The sequence below is a fragment of the Syngnathus scovelli genome, unplaced genomic scaffold (assembly GCF_024217435.2).
Source record: "Syngnathus scovelli strain Florida unplaced genomic scaffold, RoL_Ssco_1.2 HiC_scaffold_30, whole genome shotgun sequence".
Classification (NCBI taxonomy): Eukaryota; Metazoa; Chordata; class Actinopteri; order Syngnathiformes; family Syngnathidae; genus Syngnathus; species Syngnathus scovelli.
The window spans coordinates 508,540-529,571 of NW_026061392.1; the positions used below are offsets into that span (position 1 = coordinate 508,540).

The following is a 21,032-nucleotide window of genomic DNA, read 5'->3' on the forward strand; positions in this document are numbered from 1 at the left end:
AGATTTAAATAAATTAAATAATTCTTCTGCCCACTCTCTTTTAAACAAGTTAACTCTCCCCGCGGATTTGAATTCCGGCGAAAGTTACGCCCATCGACGTCACGTATGTCACGTGACCACGACGTGGCAGATGTCATATAGCAACCGCTGTTTTGTTTAGTAGATTTACAGTTGTTATGCATTGGCATAATGGTGTGCACTCAAAATAGATTTAAATAAATTAAATATTTCTTCTGCCCACTCCCTTTTAAACAAGTTAACTCTGCCCACGTCCATTGACGTCTTGTCTGCGTCACGTGACCACGACGTAGCGACGTCATATAGTAACCGCTGTTTTGATCAGTAGACTTACAGTTATTATGCGTTGACATAATGGCGCACTGGTTAGCATGGCCACCTCTTAAGCATGATGTTGCGGGTTCGACGCCTGATCAATGTTAGCATGGAGTGAGCTGAAGTGCATGGCGCTGAAGATTTGAATCTTTGAAATGCGCTGAGGTCTGACATATCAGGCAGAATGGTTTGCCATCACGTTCAACAAAAAATAGAAACTTTCCCACTCTGATTAAAACGTCCTGTGTTCATCTACGTATTTTCGTTTTGCTGTGCATCTTTTCCCTGCCATTTCGAGAGCCCAATTGACACTCATAGTTTAAAGAAATGTGTTTGCCCATCCTACTTTGTGGAATTTCACCACATGCGCTTTTGACCAAAATACCAAATTGAACTCAAGTGAAGCCAACACGCACAACCCCCCACACACACACAAATGTTGATATGAACATAAAAGAGCCGCATGCGGTTCGGGAGTTGCGGCTTGGCCAAACCTGTACTATACAACTTTATTTGTATAAAATTTTCACAACAGCTGTCACACAAACAAAGCGGGAAAAACCGAAGACGTGCGTGTTCCGCCCACGCTGGATTTATTTGCACCTTTGAAAAGACACCGTATTGCCGCAGATCAAGAGTTCAAGAGTTCAAGAGTTTTTTATTCGCCATGTTTGAGCGTGCCAAACAAGGAATTTGACTTCGGTAAATCACAGCCTCTGTTCAACATTTAGGTGACTAACAACAACACTCAGGACATGTGAAGAACGAAAGATATTCTCAAACACCCCCTGATCTTAAACTCCCAAGAGGGCAAGGAAAAACTCAAAACTCCAGCTAGGGGAAATGAGAAACCTTGAGAAGAGACCACAGATGGGAGGGTCCCTCTTCTAGGATGACCAGGCTGCAATGGATGCAGAGAGGACACATAGTACAAACAGTGTAGACAAGAAAGGTGTGGCAAGCGGGATGTTATTGCACAGTAATGACTCTGAGACTCTAAGAGTGGTGTGAGTTCATCAGAGCGACAGCCTGGGGGAAGAAGCTGTCTCTGTGTCTGCTGGTTTTAGTGTACAGAGCTCTATAACGGCGTCCGGAGGGGAGTAGTTCAAACAGGCTGCAACCTGGGTGCGAAGGGTCTGTTGAGATGTTACTTGCACGTTTCCTGGTCCTGGACAGGTACAAGTCTTGGATAGATGGGAGGTTGATTCCAATTATCTTTTCTGCAGTCCTTATTGTCCGTTGCAGTCTGTGCTTGTCTTGTTTGGAGGCCGATCCAAACCAGACAGTGATGGAGGTGCAGAGGACAGACTGGATGATGGCAGTGTAGAAGGTCTTCAGCAGCTCCCGTGGCAGGTTGAACTTCTTGAGCTGTCTCAGGAAGTACAGCCTCTGCTGGGCCTTCTTCCGGACGGAGTCTATGTGGCCGGTCCATTTCAGGTCCTGAGAGATTGTGGTTCCCAGGAACTTGAAGGTGTCTGTGGAGAGAATAGTATTACTGCGGATAGTGAGGGGTGAAAGTGGTGAAGGGCCTCGCCTGAAGTCCACTGTCATCTCCACGGTCTTGAGCGGGTTCAGGTCCAGGTGGTTTTGGCTGCACCAGTGGACCAGCCGCTCCACCTCCTGTCTGTACGCAGTCTCATCACCGTTCTGGATCAGTCCGATGAGAGTGGTGTCGTCTGCATACTTCAGGAGCTTCACGGAAGAGTCACTTGCGGAGAAATCGTTGGTGTAGAGGGAGAAGAGCAGCGGGGAGAGGACGCATCCCTGAGGGGCTCCAGTGTTGGTGGTCAGGGTGTCAGATGTGATGCTCCCCAGCCTCACACGCTGTCTCCTGTTGGTCAGGAAGCTGGTGATCCACTGACAGGTGGAGGCAGGCACCGCAAGCTGGATGAGCTTCTGTTGGAGGATGTCAGGAGCGATGGTGTTGAACGCCGAGCTGAAGTCCACAAACAGGATCCTGGCGTACTTTCCTGGGGTGTCCAGGTGTTGCAGGATGTAGTGCAGTCCCATGTTGACCGCATCATCTACCGACCTGTTTGCCCGGTAGGCAAACTGGAGGGGGTCCAGCAGGGGGCCCGTGACATCCTTCAGGTGGTTCAGTACTAACCTCTCGAAAGATTTCATGACCACAGATGTCAGTGCAACAGGTCTATAGTCATTCATACCTGTGATGGCGGGCTTCTTGGCCACTGGAACGATGGTGGAGCTCTTGAAGCACGAGGGCACCTCACACAGCTCCAGGGAACGGTTGAAGATCCGTGCAAAGGTGGGCGCCAGCTGCTCAGCGCAGACTTTCAAGCAGGAAGGTGACACGCCGTCTGGGCCCGGTGCCTTCCTGATCTTTTGTCTCCGGAACATCTGGCGCACTTCCTCCTCGCGAATCTGGAGTGCGGGCGCGGCCTCTGCAAGAGAGAGAGTCGGTGACCAGGGTGATGGAGGTGCGGACAGAGCAGTTGTGGGGGGAGGTGAGTATGTGGATTGTGTGGGTTGTGCTGCAGGAGGTCCCGTTGTGTGGGAGGACCGATCAAACCTGCAGTAGAACCTGTTTAGCTGGTCAGCGAGCCTTGGGCTCTCCACAGGACGGGGGGTTCGTTTCTTGAAGCCCGTGATGCTCTGCAGGCCTTTCCACACTGTTGAGGGATCAGGATTGGCAGAGAGGTGTCTCTCCAGGCTCTCCCCGTAACACCTCCTGGCTTTCCTGACCTCTCGGTTCAGTGTGTTTCTGGTCTGCTTGAACAGGTCCCGGTCGCCGCTCCTGTAGGCCTCCTCCTTGACTTTGCGCAGCCTCCTAAGGTTCGGTGTAAACCAAGGTTTGTCGTTGTTGTACGTGCAGAAGGTCTTAGTCTGCACACACAGATCCTCACAAAAACTGATGTATGATGTGACAGTGTCAGTGAGTTCATGCAAGTCTGAATTTGCAGCATCAAAAACACTCCAATCGGTGCAGTCAAAGCAGGCTTGGAGGTCCTGCCTTGACTCCACTGTCCACTTCCTGACAGTCCTCACCACAGGCTTAGAAGTTTTTAGTTTCTGTCTGTAGGCAGGGACCAGATGAACTAGACAGTGGTCCGAGAGTCCTAAAGCTGCACGAGCCACAGAGTGGTATGCATCCTTAATTACGGTGTAGCAGTGGTCCAGTGTCTGTGCCCCTCTGGTGGGACACGTTATGTGCTGTCTGTATCTGGGGAGTTCGTGTGTGAGGTTCGCCCTGTTAAGATCACCCAGAACAATGATTAGTGAATTTGGTAGAAGTTTCTCCATATCTGTCACCTGGTCAGCCAGCATCTGCGTGGCTTCACTCGCACGTGCGTGTGGTGGGATGTAAACAGCCGCCATGACGATCGAGGAGAACTCCCGTGGTGAATAGAACGGCCGGCAGTTTATGAAAAGTGTTTCTAGGAGAGGGCTGCAAAACTCTTTCAACACCATGACAAAGACAAAGATGTGGCAAAGAGTACTTTTGGGCATCTGAGACGGAAGGATGTCCAAAGCATCACGTCACCTGCTCTGGTAGGCATGGTGGTGGGACGTTGAGGTCAACCGCTTTGGGGTTGGCTGAATCTTTGATCGCAGGATGCCACACACTTGAAGACAGAAGCAGAAAAGCAGAGCTAAATGCAAAATGTACTCACCGGTGACTCCAATTTTTTTCCCCCCTGAAGAAACAGCTGGACGGGTGGCCCCGGCTGGCCAGTGGGACTCTTGTTATTCTGACCCTTTTTAGTGCGCGTTTGGGGCAACAACCGTTTTTTGTGGCGCTCTCTTCTGGTTCAAAAGTGCCCTGCATGTGAATTTGCTTTTCCTGCCTTCTGATTGGATGAGCGCCGGTGTGACGCGGTGCCTCTGTCACCGTGGCGGGGGGTATACGTTGGCATCGGAGCGTCTGCCAACGTCTGAGACCGGCTGGCAGTGTATCGGAGGTGTCGAGTGCGGTGCCGCTGGAGCTCACTCACCAGCTGGTGTTAGGGCCACAGAATGAAGGCCAAGGAGAAGAATAGAAAGAGAAACAGAAACTTCTCCTCCAATTGTTTGATTTGTCTCTTCTGAGCTTCGATGAATTCTTTCAGCTCTTTGTTCCTCTAGGACGGACAAATGGAAAGTGGCATTCAAAAGCCAGTAAGCGTGCAAGTAAGTGCCGGGCTGGCTTTGGGCCCTTACCTGTTGCGCGCTGTGCAGCAGATCCATTCTCTCTTGGAGATTGCAAGCGTCGCGCTCCCTCAACTCGCACATCAGGGCTCGCTTCCATTGGTCCACGGCGCTCCTAAGCTCTTCTCTCTGATCCGCCGTCAGCACGTCATTCACGCCAGCGTGGCTGGCTTTTTCGCCGTCCGTGGCGGGGCAGTCCCGCTGCGGTAGCGCCTCGTACAACATGGCCTCCAGCTCCAGGATCCTCTGGGCCGCAATCCTCGTCCATCAGTGGTCCGGCGGGAGATTTGAGGGCGGCTTACCTTATGAGCCTGGTCCATGGAACACTTCCTGAAGTCCAACTCTTCATCCAGGTAGCCCTTCTGCTTGCAGAACATATCCTAGCACAGCTCAAGGTCAGAATTGTTGGGGCACATTGCCGGAGTTCCCCTTGGCTGATGTCGCGTGTCTGTCTACCTTCTCACTTTCAATGTCCAACATCTTCTGTTGAAGTGCTGACTTGGTCACTTTGATGTATTCTAACCACTGAGGAAAGGCTGCTGTCACATAAGCAGAATGCGAGAGCGTGCGTGGACGTGCGCGTTACCTTCTCGGCTAGGGTGAGAAGGGTCCTGGCGTGAATCACGACCACCTGCTCCTCGTTGGTGAGATTCTGCAAGAGCCCAAAGGCACAGCGTCAACAAGCTTCTTTCAGCGCAAAGCCTTCCAAAAGTCACATTTGAGCCGCCGAGTCTCGTGGAGTGCGAACATAAGGAGTTCGACATACACTTACGGCGTTATAGCCCAGGATGTCCAGCTTCTTCATCAGATCACTGATGACGATGTCCGGGGGAAAGGCGCAAGGAGCAATGTAAGGTGTTCTGGGACCTCGGGTTAAGGTTAGGGTTGCAAGGGACGCCTTACGTACGCTCACGCCCTCGGCCTCGCAGTAGATCTGCAAAGGGCTGAGGCCGTCTGGGAAACGGACTTGCAGAAACTTCAAGACGGGGGAGCGCCACTCCCTCTCCTGAAAGGCAGAGGCATGCATCCGTCCGTCCGTCCGTCCGTCCGTCCGTCCGTCACATCTCTGGCCTCAACACGCTTGTGCGAGTCTTCCCACCTCCAGCTCCAGGATGCGGAACTCAAGCAGTTCGTTTTGGTCTCGGATATCCTGGATGTGCTCTTTCAGACGCGCTTCTTCCGCCTCCATCCGCCTGACCTGAAAAGACAGTCAGACCTCATCTGCGGGGCTTCCCGACAGGTGTGACGCCAAGCGACTCCGCCCAGCGCCTTTCTTTCCGTCACCTTTTCGGCCAACTGCTGATTGCTCTGACGCAGCAGCTGCTTCTCCTCCACCCACTTGACATTCTAGAAGAGACAAACGCGTGGACAGCTTTGGAATGTTGTGTCATTTTCATCCACAAATTCTTTGGTTGACTGGAAAATGACATTTGCTTTTCTCCGCATTTTCCCAGCCACGTTCGGGGGGGGGGGGGGGGGGGGGGTTGGTCCAGTAATGCCAGACGGATGAGTGACTGAAGAATGTAGCTATTTTGTCTGAGAAAAAGGTGTGCTCATTGATGAGCTTACCTGTCCTTGTTGCTTCAGCGCTGACTCCAGATCTGCTACTCTGCTTTGATAGTGACCCATTTCTACCATCAGCTTTTCTCTGGTCTGAAAGGAGGAGGAGGGAGGCTCCTCCTCCTCCTTTCAGACCAGAGAACACCCGAGGCTGGGTGAGAACGGGGAGGCTGCGACCCGGCCGGGGGTTGCGGGAAGGGGCGCCACCTTGATCTCCTTCTCGGCGTCGTAGTCCCCTTCGCTGGTCTGGGCTAGCAGAGCGTAGGCTCGTTGCAGCGCTTGATATTCTTGCGTCAGCTGGCGGTAGCGAAGCTCCGCCTCTTCATGCACACACCAATGCAACACAGCACTAGTACCAGAATCAGTCAGACCGGCGACAAAGCACCCGCGACGCAAAGACGAGTCCGATTCCAGGCTGAAGAGGAATGTTTGGTGCCAATACGCTGGCAGAAATGGCGGGCTACCTCTTCGGGTTCCGTGTCGGGGGTTCTGTCGGTGTGAAAAGACAAGGACGATCCGTCCGGGTCCACCAACACGTCTTCGTCGTAGCCGTAAAATGTTTCGATGACCTGCGGGCGCGGAAGCAAACATCTCTCTGAACAAACTGAAGCGACACCTCACGATGAATCGACGAGAGGAACGATAGCGAGAAAAAGGCCATTTCATCTTGCGCAACACCAAGCAGCCGCAAACAAACAGACTCACCTTGCAGGACCTCACGCTTTGTTCCTCCTCAGAGATTCTCGACGTCGGTATCGTAGCAGCAAATCTCTCTCCTGTCGACACAAATAATCCGCCTTTGAGATTCTTTGGATGCAAAGGGAACGAACGGCTCCGGCGCAGAAACAAACGCGACTCACAATGACATTTCTGACATGAGCTCCTGTCTCCAGAGCCTGAAAAACACGTCACCGGCGATGATTGGAGGGACGCTCGTCTTTTCCAAAAGTGACAACTACAGGGTGTGTCAGGGTTTTCCAGATTATCTTTATCGTATCATTGTGTTGCTTTGACTTTGACTGCAACCTGTAATAAATAATATTATTTATCCCTTATTTATCCCTATCGCTTATCCCTTCCTACACAAAGTCGTAAAACACCCCTTGCTATGTTTTGACTAGAGGTCAAGGGCTTCCTCTATTCAATCCACTCTTACACCCACCCTGTTTCTCTTAATTAAAATGCTCGTGCAGGAGCCGAGAGTCAGACTTCATTCGTACAACGGATGGACTCTCCACCTGCAGGTGTCCAAAAGAACTTACTTGTCTCCCGTGTGGTTCTTGCAAAATAAGTTGGAGCGAGCGCAACTCTAACAGGGTGCATTTTGCCACTAGCTGCCTACGGACAATGACGTCGCGCTCGCGGCTCATGGTTGACGGGCTGAGCAGCCGGGCAAGTCCGTCGTTTTCAGCGCACAGCGAGTGGCAAAGGCGCGGACAAAACGGGAGCTTTGAGCTGCTGAAAACGGCAAAACAAGTCTAAAGCGTGTTCAAACGCGTGCGCACAATGCTCCTGCTTGAAAGGTCGGAATTTAAGGGGCCAATTTTTTGGATGGCGGCCGCCGGCCAAGCTTTGGACGGAAAAGGTTTCCTGGCGACAGCGAGCGAGCGCGGCGCTGCCGTACGTGCACCGAGTCGCCTGCCTGAAGACCTTGGACAAGTCGTCGATGATGTGCCGCTGCTCCACAACTTGAAGGAACTCCATTTCACCGTCCTGCTGGCCGCAACCGCGGTCCAGGTCATTGAGCGAACTAGGCCTTCTCTGTGGAACACAAATGCAGTGGACTCTGTTGGCACGCCGCCGTTGTCCGCGTCGACTTACCAAGCTTGCCATCTCCTCGTTCTCCTGGGTGACAAAGCGCACTTTGTTTTCAAGGCGACACAGCACCAGCGAGAGTTCTTCATTCTTCCTGCTCAGGCGTTTGTTTTTGTACAGGAGTGGCAGAAACTGGCTTTCTGTTTCTCTCAGTCGCTTTAGCTGCAAGCATGAAGTGCGGGATGTGAAAGACGCACAACACGCGGGCCAGAACGTATCCATTCCTTTTGCATCGGTTTGAACGGAATCGTGGCTTTGGCTCCCAATAAAAGACATCTACCAGGCAACCGACTCGCCGCGCCGCTCAACTAATAAGCAAGCGCAATGGGTGCCTCGCTGGATGGCGCGCATCAAACGTAGCGCAAACCTTCAAGCGTGCCGTCAATAAATTACCAGTTCATTGCGCTCTTCAGAAAGCAGGGCGTTTCGATCCTCCAGTTTCCTGATGACTGCGCTGAGCTCAGCGATTTTCAGATGAAACCGTCGCGTGTCCCGATCCTCCTGAGACTGAAAACGCCCCGCAACACACACACACAAGCACTCGTTCAAAGTTCAAAACTGTTTTTGTGCTACCTTCCTCCAGCAACGAACTAAGTCATGCGTACTGCAAGTGTGTGATGAGGTGGCTTATGCAATGAAGAGGATTGCTAGTAGCGGCGTTGACCCCACTTCCAGGGTAGTTTAGGCCCGCCCTTTGGGAATCCCTCAGGGCAGCGATCTGCTGCTCGGCAGCCTGAGTCTGCAGCTGAAGGCGGTGGACGTGGCCGGCCCCAGGGCTTCATCCAAAACACTAACCGCTCTGTCTTTCAGCTTGATCTCATCCGTCTGGATGTACAAACGGGGAGCGCTCAGGCAGGCGGGCAAACTCATTTGCCAGAATTGTGACAAAAACAAAGAGAGCAACCGGCCAATTTTTTTCTTGAATCGACTAGAACACCTTTGCTGTGACAAAAGCGAAGCGAGCAACCGGACATTTTCTTCTTGTGAAATAGAATAGAATAGAATGCCTTAGGTGTCATTGCACTGCAGGTATACAACGAAATTGGGAACATAGCCACGCACCGCGCATCTGATCAGTCCTACCAGTCGGCGGATCTCCCTCTCGCAGTCTCTCTTGGTTCGGCTCATCTCCTCCCGATGCTGGTGATGAGCCGATCGGAGCTCGGCCGCTCGGGACTGCCAGGCCTGCTGGGCCGCTGCCAGGGCTTCTTCCGCGCTCCTGGTGGAGGCGACACCGCTCGGTCTCCCGACACCGCCGCGTCTCCTCCACCTCCGCCAGCAAAGCGCCCCCCCTCCTCACCTGAGCAGACATTGCGCCACACCGGGCCGTTGAGACCGCAACGGAGCGCCGCGACGCTTACTGGGGACAAGCTACACAATACGGTAGCGGCCGCATCGAAGCCCGACGTGGCGTGCGGATAGTCAGACACGGATAGAGCGGATCACCTTGTCCATGGAGCCGTCCCTCAGGCTGAGGACCAAGGCATTCAGTCGCTGGATCTCTCCATCTTTGATTTTGATCACTCTCATCAGCTCCATTTCATGCTGCCGCAGTAATGTCTCCCTGGTAATGGCTAACTCTTTCTGCTTCTCCTCATGGAGTTTGCTTTTGAGTTCCGTCATGGCGGCGGTGGCACGGTGGTGCTCCGCCCGCAGGTCCTGACTTCTCTCTCTCTCCAGACAGCTGACCTGACATGACTTAGACTTAGACTTAGACAAACTTTATTGTCATCTTGTCTGCACATGGTGCATACAAAACGAAATTCCGTTGCATACGTCTTACAACAAAGTAGTGATATTGCAGTTGAATAGAAGTAACATATCCTATGAAAATATATATATATATATACATATACTATATATATATATATATATATATATATATATTAAAAATAAGTATAAAGTGCAGCAGTGATAATTATGCAATAGTGCAAGTAGGCAAAACAGTATTCAAGAGTGTGCAGAGGAATGCTAAACCATGTATTAAACTTCTATTTAAAGGGTTTATACAAGTTCAGTAAAGTTGGTAGTGCGAGATAGTGCAAGATAGAGGTCCGTAGTGTCATAAAGTACAGTTCTGTGAATGTGTGATGCAGAGTTCAGTTTAGAGCTCAACAGTTCTAGTGTTCAACAGTCTGATGACAGCAGGGAAAAAGCTGTTGCAGAACCTGGTGGACCTGCAGCGGATGCTGCAAACCTCTTCCCAGAGGGCAGCAGGGAGAACAGTCCATGGTGGGGGTGTGATGGGTCATTGATGATGTTACGGGCACGGGACATGCAGCGCTGAGATGAAATGTCCTGAATGGAGGGAAGAGGAGCCCCTATGATCCTCTCTGCTGTCCTCACCACTCTCCTCACGTTCTTCCAATCGGAGGCGGTGCAGCCTCCACACCACACAGAGAGACAGCTTGTCAGAATGCTCTCTATGGTGCTCCTGTAGAACGTCCTCATGATGGGTGGGGGCAGGTGGGCTCTCCTCATCCTCCGCAGGAAGTACAAGCGCTTCTGTGCCCTCTTGACCAGTGCCGTAGTGTTCATAGTCCAGGTGAGGTCTTCTGTGATGTGGACCCCCAGGAATTTGGTGCTGCTGACCACCTCCACAGCTGAGCTGTTGATGATCAGTGGAGCGTGGTGAGGCTGTTTTTTCCTGAAGTCGACGATGATCTCCTTCATCTTCTCCTCATTCAGGATCAGGCTGTTTTCTCTGCACCAGCCCACCAGCTGCTCCACCTCCTCTCTGTAGTCCAGGTCGTTGTTGTCTCTGATGAGCCCCACCACCGTTGTGTCGTCTGCTGACTTCACGATGTGATTGGTGGTGAACCTGAGGACGCAGTCGTGTGTCATCAGGGTGCACAGCAGGGGGCTCAGGACGCAGCCCTGAAGGGAGCCTGTGCTGAGGGTGATGACATCAGAGGTGTTCTGTCCGACCCGGACTGACTGAGGTCTGTTGGTGAGGAAGTCTAGCAGCCAGTTGCGAAGGGGGGTGTTGAAGCCCAGGTGTTCCAATTTTCCTACCAGATGCTGTGGGATGATGGTGTTAAACGCTGAGCTGAAGTCCAGGAACAGCCTCCGCACATGGGTGTTCTTCTCCTCCAGGTGAGCCAGGCTCAGGTGAAGAACGGAGGAGATGGCTTCCTGAGTGGAGCGGTTTTGCCGGTCGGCAAACTGGAACGGGTCAAATAATAGGGGGAGTCTGGAAACGATGTGACCTTTAAGCAGCCTTTCGAAGCACTTCATCATAACCGGAGTCAGTGCAACAGGCCGGTAATCATTAAATGAGGTGATTTGAGGTTTCTTCGGCACCGGAATGATGGAGGCAGTCTTAAAGCACGCCGGCACTGTGGCTTGGCCCAGCGAGGTGTTAAAAATGTCTGTGATGACCCCAGCCAGATGACTTGCACATTCCCTGAACACACGCCCAGGAATGTTGTCCGGGCCAGGGGCCTTACAGGGGTTGACTCTCCTCAGGGTCTTCAACACATCGGCGGAGTCAAGGCAGAGTACCTCCTCTTCCTGATGGGGGACAGTTTTAACTGCTGGAGTGCCGTTTAGTGCCTCGAACCTCCCAAAGAAGTTATTTAGACCATTTAGAAAGTCAGCATCAACTACACCCACCGGGGGGGGGGGAGGGTGAGTTGTCGTCTGTAATCGCCCGTATGCCTTGCCACATACTCCTGATGTTTTTGACGTCGTGGAAACGATCCTGAAATTTTCGACTGCGGTCTCGCTTCGCTATCCTGATGGCACGGTTCAAGTTGACTCTCGCTGTCCTCAGTGTCTCCTTGTCGCCAGACTTGAAGGCAGAGTTCCGCGCTCGTAGCGTTTGACGTACCTCCTCAGTCATCCAGGGTCGTTGGTTGCCCCGGGTGATGATATTCTTAGTGGTGCTGACGTCCTCGGTGCATTTGTTGATGTAGGCTGACACAGTCATGGCACACGCATGTCTAATCTACATCGGGAAAACTGGGAGGGAGGGAGGCAGGCAGGGAGGCAGGCAGTGTCTGTCTGTTGAGGTTTTCACCTTGTTCTTCTCCTGCTGAAGTTCTAACTGGACGTCCATCAGTTTGGTTCTCAGCTCGTCATTGGCGGCCTGAAGGGCGTCCGTTCGCTCCGCCTTGGCCCGCCCTGCCGGAGCTCGTTTGGACATCTCTTACTCGAGTCTCGCCCGGTCGTCAGTCAGAGATCACAACATTTGTACCTGGAGAGCACAAACGCAGCGCTGTTTTCCACTGGCTTCGAACTCAACTTCAATCGGTACCGTAACTTACAACATCATAAACATAGAACTAGCTTGACTTATTCATTGAATAAATGCATTTGGTTCTTCAAAACTGCATCACGCAACATAGCGTGACCGAGACGGCCGTTATCCACCTGCGTGAAGTTATTTGGTGAAATGAATGAGATGTTTAAGACACCATCGTTCTGTCTCTATGTAGATGAAGGGAAATAATCGATTGCTGAAGGTCCAAAGGTGTTGTGATAAACAAATAAACATATTAGTGATTAGTGACATATTTGTGATAGACATATTAGGCAGGATAATCACATATGTTAACGTGACTGCCCACACTGTATTTATTTATGGTTATTTGTTAAATCGAGTACTGTTAGACATGAAATAGGAAGTGTTTAACATAAATGGAAGACGAAAGGGGTACTCACCATTGTAGCTCCTGCTGGTCAATGATACGAGCCTCTTCTTGCAGTGGAAAACATACAGCCAACAAACACCGTGGAACCTAAAGGAATGAAATTAAACATTAACATTTAGCCTCAACCAACATTCACAGATACAACGCAACGCAAACTACACAAACGTAAATCTTTTTAAACACAATGAGTTGTACTTACCGTGTACGCTCTAGACGGTCCACTTGCAAGCAGAAAATAAAGATATTTCTGTTGATAATCGTCGTGTTTGTATCCGGTGTCTCGCTCAAGGCCATTGCGCCCACAGATTTGAATTTTGGCGAGAGTTCAGCCTATTGACGTCATTTCCGCGGTGTAATACCCGCATATCTGAAACGGCAAAGTTAAGAGTAGAGTTAAATAAAGTTTTTAGTCAACGCAATAATTTACAACCGTTGACCAGTCGAAATAATCGTCGAAATTTGGCGTCTGTGGCTGGAAGCAGACGCCGAGTTCGACATTCCTCCCAAACGCCACACTCCCTCGCTTTTCAGGGCTAAAAAAAAACAGTTGTAATTACCTTGTACGCTCTAGACGGTCAAGTTGCAAGCTGAAAACAAAAATATTTGCCTTGTAAGTCATCGTGTTACTAACCGCTGTGTCTTGTTTGCCAGAATTGCCGCTTTCCTACTTCCTGTTGCAAGCCACGCCCACGGATTATAATTTTGCCGTGAGTTCCGCCTATTGACGTCATGTCCGCGTGACATGACTGCGACGAAATATTATCTAAAACTGTTTGTGCGGTATTGTGTTGTTCTGTGCGGTATTGTGTTATTCTGTGCGGCGTCGTGTTGTTCTGTGCGGCGTCGTGTTGTTCAGTGCGACGTTGTGTTGTTCAGTGCGGCATGGTGTTGTTCAGTGCGGCATGGTGTTGTTCAGTGCGGCATGGTGTTGTTCAGTGCGGCATGGTGTTGTTCAGTGCGGCATAATGTTGTTCAGTGCGGCATGGTGTTGTTCAGTGCGGCATGGTGTTGTTCAGTGCGGCATGGTGTTGTTCAGTGCGGCATAATGTTGTTCAGTAAGCCATAATGTTGTTCAGTGCGGCATGGTGTTGTTCAGTGCGGGATGGTGTTGTTCAGTGCAGGATGGTGTTGTTCAGTGCGGCATGGTGTTGTTCAATGCGGCATGGTGTTGTTCAGTGCGGGATGGTGTTGTTCAGTGCAGGATGGTGTTGTTCAGTGCGGCATGGTGTTGTTCAATGCGGCATGGTGTTGTTCAGTGCGGCATGGTGTTGTTCAGTGCGGCATGGTGTTGTTCAGTGCGGCATGGTGTTGTTCAGTGCGGAATGGTGTTGTTCAGTGCGGCATGGTGTTGTTCAGTGTGGGATGGTGTTGTTCAATGCGGGATCGTGTTGTTCAGTACGGGGTGGTGTTGTTCAGTGCAGGATGGTGTTGTTCAGTGCAGGATGGTGTTGTTCAGTGCGGCATGGTGTTGTTCAATGCAGGATCGTGTTGTTCAGTGCAGCATGGTGTTGTTCAGTGCAGCATGGTGTTGTTCAGTGCGGCATGGTGTTGTTCAATGCGGCATGGTGTTGTTCAGTGCGGGATGGTGTTGTTCAGTGCGGCATGGTGTTTTTCAGTGCGGCATAATGTTGTTCAGTGCAGCATGGTGTTGTTCAGTGCGGCATAATGTTGTTCAGTGCAGCATGGTGTTGTTCAGTGCGGCATGGTGTTGTTCAGTGCGACATAATGTTGTTCAGTGCGGCATAATGTTGTTCAGTGCGGCATGGTGTTGTTCAGTGCGGCATGGTGTTGTTCAGTGCGGCATGGTGTTGTTCAGTGCGGCATGGTGTTGTTCAGTGCAGGATGGTGTTGTTCAGTGCAGGATGGTGTTGTTCAATGCGGCATGGTGTTGTTCAGTGCGGGATGGTGTTGTTCAGTGCAGGATGGTGTTGTTCAGTGCGGCATGGTGTTGTTCAGTGCGGAATGGTGTTGTTCAGTGCGGCATGGTGTTGTTCAGTGCGGCATGGTGTTGTTCAGTGCAGGATGGTGTTGTTCAATGCGGGATGGTGTTGTTCAGTGCGGGATGGTGTTGTTCAGTGCAGGATGGTGTTGTTCAGTGCGGCATGGTGTTGTTCAATGCGGCATGGTGTTGTTCAGTGCAGGATGGTGTTGTTCAGTGCGGCATGGTGTTGTTCAATGCGGCATGGTGTTGTTCAATGCGGCATGGTGTTGTTCAGTGCGGCATGGTGTTGTTCAGTACGGCATGGTGTTGTTCAGTGCAGCGTAATGTTGTTCAGTGCGGCATGGTGTTGTTCAGTGCGGAATGGTGTTGTTCAGTGCGGCATGGTGTTGTTCAGTGCGGGATGGTGTTGTTCAGTGCGGCATGGTGTTGCTCAGTGCGGCATGGTGTTGCTCAGTGCGGCATGGTGTTGTTCAGTGCGGGATGGTGTTGTTCAGTGCGGCATGGTGTTGTTCAGTGCGGCATGGTGTTGTTCAGTGCGGCATGGTGTTGTTCAGTGTGGCATGGTGTTGTTCAGTGCGGCATAATGTTGTTCAGTGCGCCATAATGTTGTTCAGTGCGGCATGGTGTTGTTCAGTGCGGGATGGTGTTGTTCAGTGCAGGATGGTGTTGTTCAGTGCGGCATGGTGTTGTTCAATGCGGGATCGTGTTGTTCAGTGCGGCATGGTGTTGTTCAGTGCGGCATGGTGTTGTTCAGTGCGGCATGGTGTTGTTCAGTGCGGCATGGTGTTGTTCAGTGCGGCATAATGTTGTTCAGTGCGGCATAATGTTGTTCAGTGCGGGATGGTGTTGTTCATTGCGGCATGGTGTTGTTCAGTGCGGCATGGTGTTGTTCAGTGCGGCATGGTGTTGTTCAGTGCGGGATGGTGTTGTTCAGTGCAGGATGGTGTTGTTCAGTGCGGCATGGTGTTGTTCAATGCGGCATGGTGTTGTTCAGTTCGGGATGGTGTTGTTCAGTGCGGCATGGTGTTGTTCAGTGCGGCATAATGTTTTTCAGTGCGGCATGTTGTTGTTCAGTGCGGCATGGTGTTGTTCAGTGCAGCATAATGTTGTTCAGTGCGGCATGGTGTTGTTCAGTGCGGAATGGTGTTGTTCAGTGCGGCATGGTGTTGTTCAGTGCGGCATGGTGTTGTTCAGTGCGGCATGGTGTTGTTCAGTGCGGCATGGTGTTGTTCAGTGCGGGATGGTGTTCAATGCGGGATCGTGTTGTTCAGTGCGGCATGGTGTTTTTCAGTGCGGCATGGTGTTGTTCAGTGCGGCATGGTGTTGTTTAGTGCGGCATGGTGTTGTTCATTTCGGCATAATGTTGTTCAGTGCGGCATAATGTTGTTTAGTGCGGCATGGTGTTGTTCAGTGCGGGATGGTGTTGTTCAGTGCGTTATAATGTTGTTCAGTGCGGCATGGTGTTGTTCAGTGCGCCATGGTGTTGTTCAGTGCGGCATAATGTTGTTCAGTGCGGCATAATGTTGTTCAGTGCGGGATGGTGTTGTTCAGTGCGGGATGGTGTTGTTCAGTGCGGCATGGTGTTCAATGCGGAATGGTGTTGTTCAGTGCAGGATGGTGTTGTTCAGTGCGGCATGGTGTTGTTCAGTGCGGCATAATGTTGTTCAGTGCGGCATGGTGTTGTTCAGTGCGGCATGGTGTTGTTCAGTGCGGCATGGTGTTGTTCAGTGCGGCATGGTGTTGTTCAGTGTGGCATGGTGTTGTTCAGTGCGGCATGGTGTTGTTCAGTGCGGCATAATGTTCAGTGAGGCATAATGTTGTTCAGTGCGGCATAATGTTGTTCAGTGCGGCATGGTGTTGTTCAGTGCAGGATGGTGTTGTTCAGTGCAGGATGGTGTTGTTCAGTGCGGCATGGTGTTCAGTGCGGGATGGTGTCTTTCAGTGCGGCATGGTGTCGTTCAGTGCGGCATGGTGTCTTTCAGTGCGGCATGGTGTCGTTCAGTGAGGCATGGTGTTGTTCAGTGCGGCATGGTGTTGTTTAGTGCGGCATGGTGTTGTTCAGTGCGGGATGGTGTTCAGTGCGGCATGGTGTTGTTCAGTGCGGTATCGTGTTGTTCAGTGCGGTATCGTGTTTCTCAGTGCGGTATCGTGTTGTTCAGTGCAGTATCGTTGTGTTGTTCGTATTGTGTTGTGTTGTTCGTAATGTGTTGTGTTGTTCGTATTGTGTTGTGTTGTTCGTATTGTGTTGTGTTGTTCGTATTGTGTTGTGTTGTTCATATTGTGTTGTTCATATTGTGTTGTTCATATTGTGTTGAGTTGTTCGTATTGTGTTGTGTTGTTCGTATTGTGTTGCCTTTAACACTTAGCCTCTAACACTTAGCCTCTAACACTTAGCCTCTAGCATCTAGAAGGTAAATAAATAGGAAGGAAGGACTCACCGGTGACGTCTTCGCCCACGTCCAAGCGTTGTACTTTGTATTTTCATCCTTCTGACAGTGGAAAACATAGCCAACAAACACCGTGGAACCTAAACGAATGAAAGAAAACTATCATTTGGCCACAACCAACATTCACAGATACAACACAATGTGACGTGCGGGGTTGAGGTTAAAGGTTGAGTGAAGGGCCCTCGTTTTAAACTACTTTTTTGAAAAGGATTGGGAACAAGTAAGACGTATTTAATTTATTTAATGGGAAGTAGTAAGAGCTATTGAATTTAATCTATGTATTATATTCTATTGTATTGTATTCTGTTGTATTCTTTTGGATTGTATTCACACTAACCCCACTAAAACTTCAGCCCACAAAAACTCGCCTCTGGCGCCTAGCCTCTGGCACTTAGCCTCTAACACTTAGCCTTTAACACTTAGCCTTTAACACTTAGCCTTTAACACTTAGCCTTTAACACTTAGCCTTTAACACTTAGCCTTTAACACTTAGCCTAGAAGGTGAATAAATAGGGTTAAAGGTTGAGTGAAGGGCCCTCGTTTTAAACTACTGTTTTGAAAAGGAGTGGGAACAAGTAAGACGTATTTAATTTATTTAATGGGAAGTAGTAAGACTTATTAAATTTATTTAATCTACTTTTCTTCCCAGGCAAAATTTGATGTGCTGCAATTCCAAATTTCCAAAGTGAATGAAGGAATGAAGTCCTTTAAATTATGATTTTGTATAAATACTAGGCATAAACACAAAATCGACGGCACAAAATGGGCAGACTTTACTTGTTTGAAAAGGACTGGTTACAAGACAGACTTTTTTAATTTATTTAATGGGAAGAAGACTTATTTAGTTTAATTGATCTATTTTTGTTCCCTGGCAAAATTCGATTTGCTGCAATTCCAAATTTCCAAAGTGAATGAAGGAAAGAAGTCGTTTAAATTATGATTTTGTTTAAATACTAGGCATAGACACAAAATCTACGGCACAAAATGGGCAGACTTTACTTGTTTGAAGAGGACTGGTTACAAGACAGACTTTTCTGATTTATTTAATGGGAAGAGGACTTATTTAGTTTATTTAATCTATTTTTGTTCCCTGGCAAAATTGGATTTGCTGAAATTGTATTTTGCCAAATCTCGATTTGAGACCTGATAGGAAGTATTAAACGCTTAGTTAAATCAATACAAGTTGGTAATAAGAGCGAGTAATGTTGGTTGAACCGATGAATGAAGGTTGAAAGCAATTTAAATTATGACTTTGTATAAATACTAGATATTAACAGAACATCTACTGCGCAAAATGGGCAGAGTTTACTTGTTTGAGAAGGAGTGGTTTATTCAAAACTAAGATTTATGTAATCTGTTTGTTCCCAGGCAAAATTGGATGTGATGCAATTCCAAATTTCACCACATGATGGTGCCCAATTTTGACTTCATAGGACATATTAAACACTTAGCTTGTTATTATGTTCAAGGTAATCAGATTTGTTTATCATTCTAATGGCCTCTTCAAAACTATTCTGGATTACTACTTTGGATCTATTCTACATTACTTGGCAACAACATACTCTGTAACAGATTAGGCAGTATAATCACATATGTTAACTTGAGAGTGCCCACACTCAATCTACTTATCGTGATGTGTTAAATCAATTACTGTTAGACATTATTTGTCTGATAATCTACCAAATCTTTGAATTGAAGAATTTGTGATTTAATTAATAGCTTGTTCAGGGTAATCAGACTTGTATATAATTCTAATGGCCTTCTTTTGAAAACTATTCTGAATTACAACTTTGGATCTTATATTACTTTGCAACAATCTACTCGGTGACAGATTAGGCAGTATAATCACATATGTTAACTTCAGTGCCCACACTGTATTTATTTATGGTTATTTGTTAAATCAAGTACTGTTAGACATGAAATAGGAAGTGTTTAACATAAATGTTATGGCTACTCACCATTGTAGCTCGCTCCTGGTCAATGATACGAGCCTCTTCTTGCAGTGGAAAACTTGCAGCCAACAAACACCGTGGAACCTAAAGGAATGAAATTAAACATTAACATTTCGCCTCGACCAATTTTCACACGTACAACGCAACGCGGCTACACTTCTGCTATTACAAACGTAAATCTCCTTAAACACAATGAGTGTTACTTACCGTGTACGCTCTAGGCAAAATTGGATGTGATGCAATTCCAAATCTATCTGAAACGGCAGTTAAAAGTAGAGTTACATCAAGTTTTCTTTTTTAATCAACACAATCATTTACAACCGTTGACCAGAAAGAATCGTCGAAATTCGACGTCCCCCACAAACGCCACGCTCACTCGCTTTTCAGGGCAACAAAAGTACTTCTTTTTAAAAACGATGAGTTGTACTTACCGTGTACGCTCTGGACGGTCCAGTTGCAAGCAGAAAATAAAAATATTTCTCTTGTTAGTCGTATGTTACCATCCGCTGTGTCTTTGTCAACATCGCCGCCGTTTTCCTACTTCCTGCTGCGAGCCACGCCCACGGATTTAAATTTGGGCGGAAGCTCTTTCCATTGGCGTCGTTTTCGCGTATAGCAAATCCGATTGGTTGGGAAGGGGGCACGGTTATGCAGCCGAGGGGTCCTGTGATCGGTGGGATGTAAAGTAGGCGTCGACGTCACGTCCGCGTCACGTGACCACGACGTGGCAGACGTCATATAGCAACCGCTGTTTTGTTTAGTAGACTTACAGTTGTTATGCATTGACATAATGGCGCACACACCAAATAGATTTAAATAAATTAAATAATTCTTCTGCCCACTCTCTTTTAAACAAGTTAACTCTCCCCGCGGATTTGAATTCCGGCGAAAGTTACGCCCATCGACGTCACGTATGTCACGTGACCACGACGTGGCAGATGTCATATAGCAACCGCTGTTTTGTTTAGTAGATTTACAGTTGTTATGCATTGGCATAATGGTGTGCACTCAAAATAGATTTAAATAAATTAAATATTTCTTCTGCCCACTCCCTTTTAAACAAGTTAACTCTGCCCACGTCCATTGACGTCTTGTCTGCGTCACGTGACCACGACGTAGCGACGTCATATAGTAACCGCTGTTTTGATCAGTAGACTTACAGTTATTATGCGTTGACATAATGGCGCACTGGTTAGCATGGCCACCTCTTAAGCATGATGTTGCGGGTTCGACGCCTGATCAATGTTAGCATGGAGTGAGCTGAAGTGCATGGCGCTGAAGATTTGAATCTTTGAAATGCGCTGAGGTCTGACATATCAGGCAGAATGGTTTGCCATCACGTTCAACAAAAAATAGAAACTTTCCCACTCTGATTAAAACGTCCTGTGTTCATCTACGTATTTTCGTTTTGCTGTGCATCTTTTCCCTGCCATTTCGAGAGCCCAATTGACACTCATAGTTTAAAGAAATGTGTTTGCCCATCCTACTTTGTGGAATTTCACCACATGCGCTTTTGACCAAAATACCAAATTGAACTGAAGTGAAGCCAACACGCACAACCCCCTCCCCCACACACACACACACAAATGTTGATATGAACATAAAAGAGCCGCATGCGGTTCGGGAGTTGCGGCTTGGCCAAACCTGTACTATACAACTTTATTTGTATAAAATTTTCACAACAGCTGTCACACAAACAAAGCGGGAAAAACCGAAGACGTGCGTGTTCCGCCCACGCTGGATTTATTTGCACCTTTGAAAAGACACCGTATTGCCGCAGATGTGGCAAAGAGTACTTTTGGGCATCTGAGACGGAAGGATGTCCAAAGCATCACGTCACCTGCTCTGGTAGGCATGGTGGTGGGACGTTGAGGTCAACCGCTTTGGGGTTGGCTGAATCTTTGATCGCAGGATGCCACACACTTGAAGACAGAAGCAGAAAAGCAGAGCTAAATGCAAAATGTACTCACCGGTGACTCCAATTTTTTTCCCCCCTGAAGAAACAGCTGGACGGGTGGCCCCGGCTGGCCAGTGGGACTCTTGTTATTCTGACCCTTTTTAGTGCGCGTTTGGGGCAACAACCGTTTTTTGTGGCGCTCTCTTCTGGTTCAAAAGTGCCCTGCATGTGAATTTGCTTTTCCTGCCTTCTGATTGGATGAGCGCCGGTGTGACGCGGTGCCTC

The 21,032-nt window shown here is 49.0% G+C and overlaps 1 long non-coding RNA gene and 1 pseudogene across 1 annotated transcript; both read right to left on the reverse strand.

Moving 5' to 3' along the window:
- Window positions 1-5,584: 5,584 nt before the first annotated feature.
- LOC137839990 (janus kinase and microtubule-interacting protein 3-like) lies at window positions 5,585-9,063 on the reverse strand (annotated as a pseudogene).
- Window positions 9,064-11,542: 2,479 nt separating this feature from the next.
- On the reverse strand, window positions 11,543-12,597 carry LOC137840004 (uncharacterized). The gene is made up of 3 exons (XR_011086392.1): window positions 12,520-12,597; window positions 11,876-12,052; window positions 11,543-11,772 (listed from the first exon to the last, which is right to left on the reverse strand). It is a non-coding gene; the product is annotated as an uncharacterized lncRNA (long non-coding RNA).
- Window positions 12,598-21,032: the final 8,435 nt, after the last annotated feature.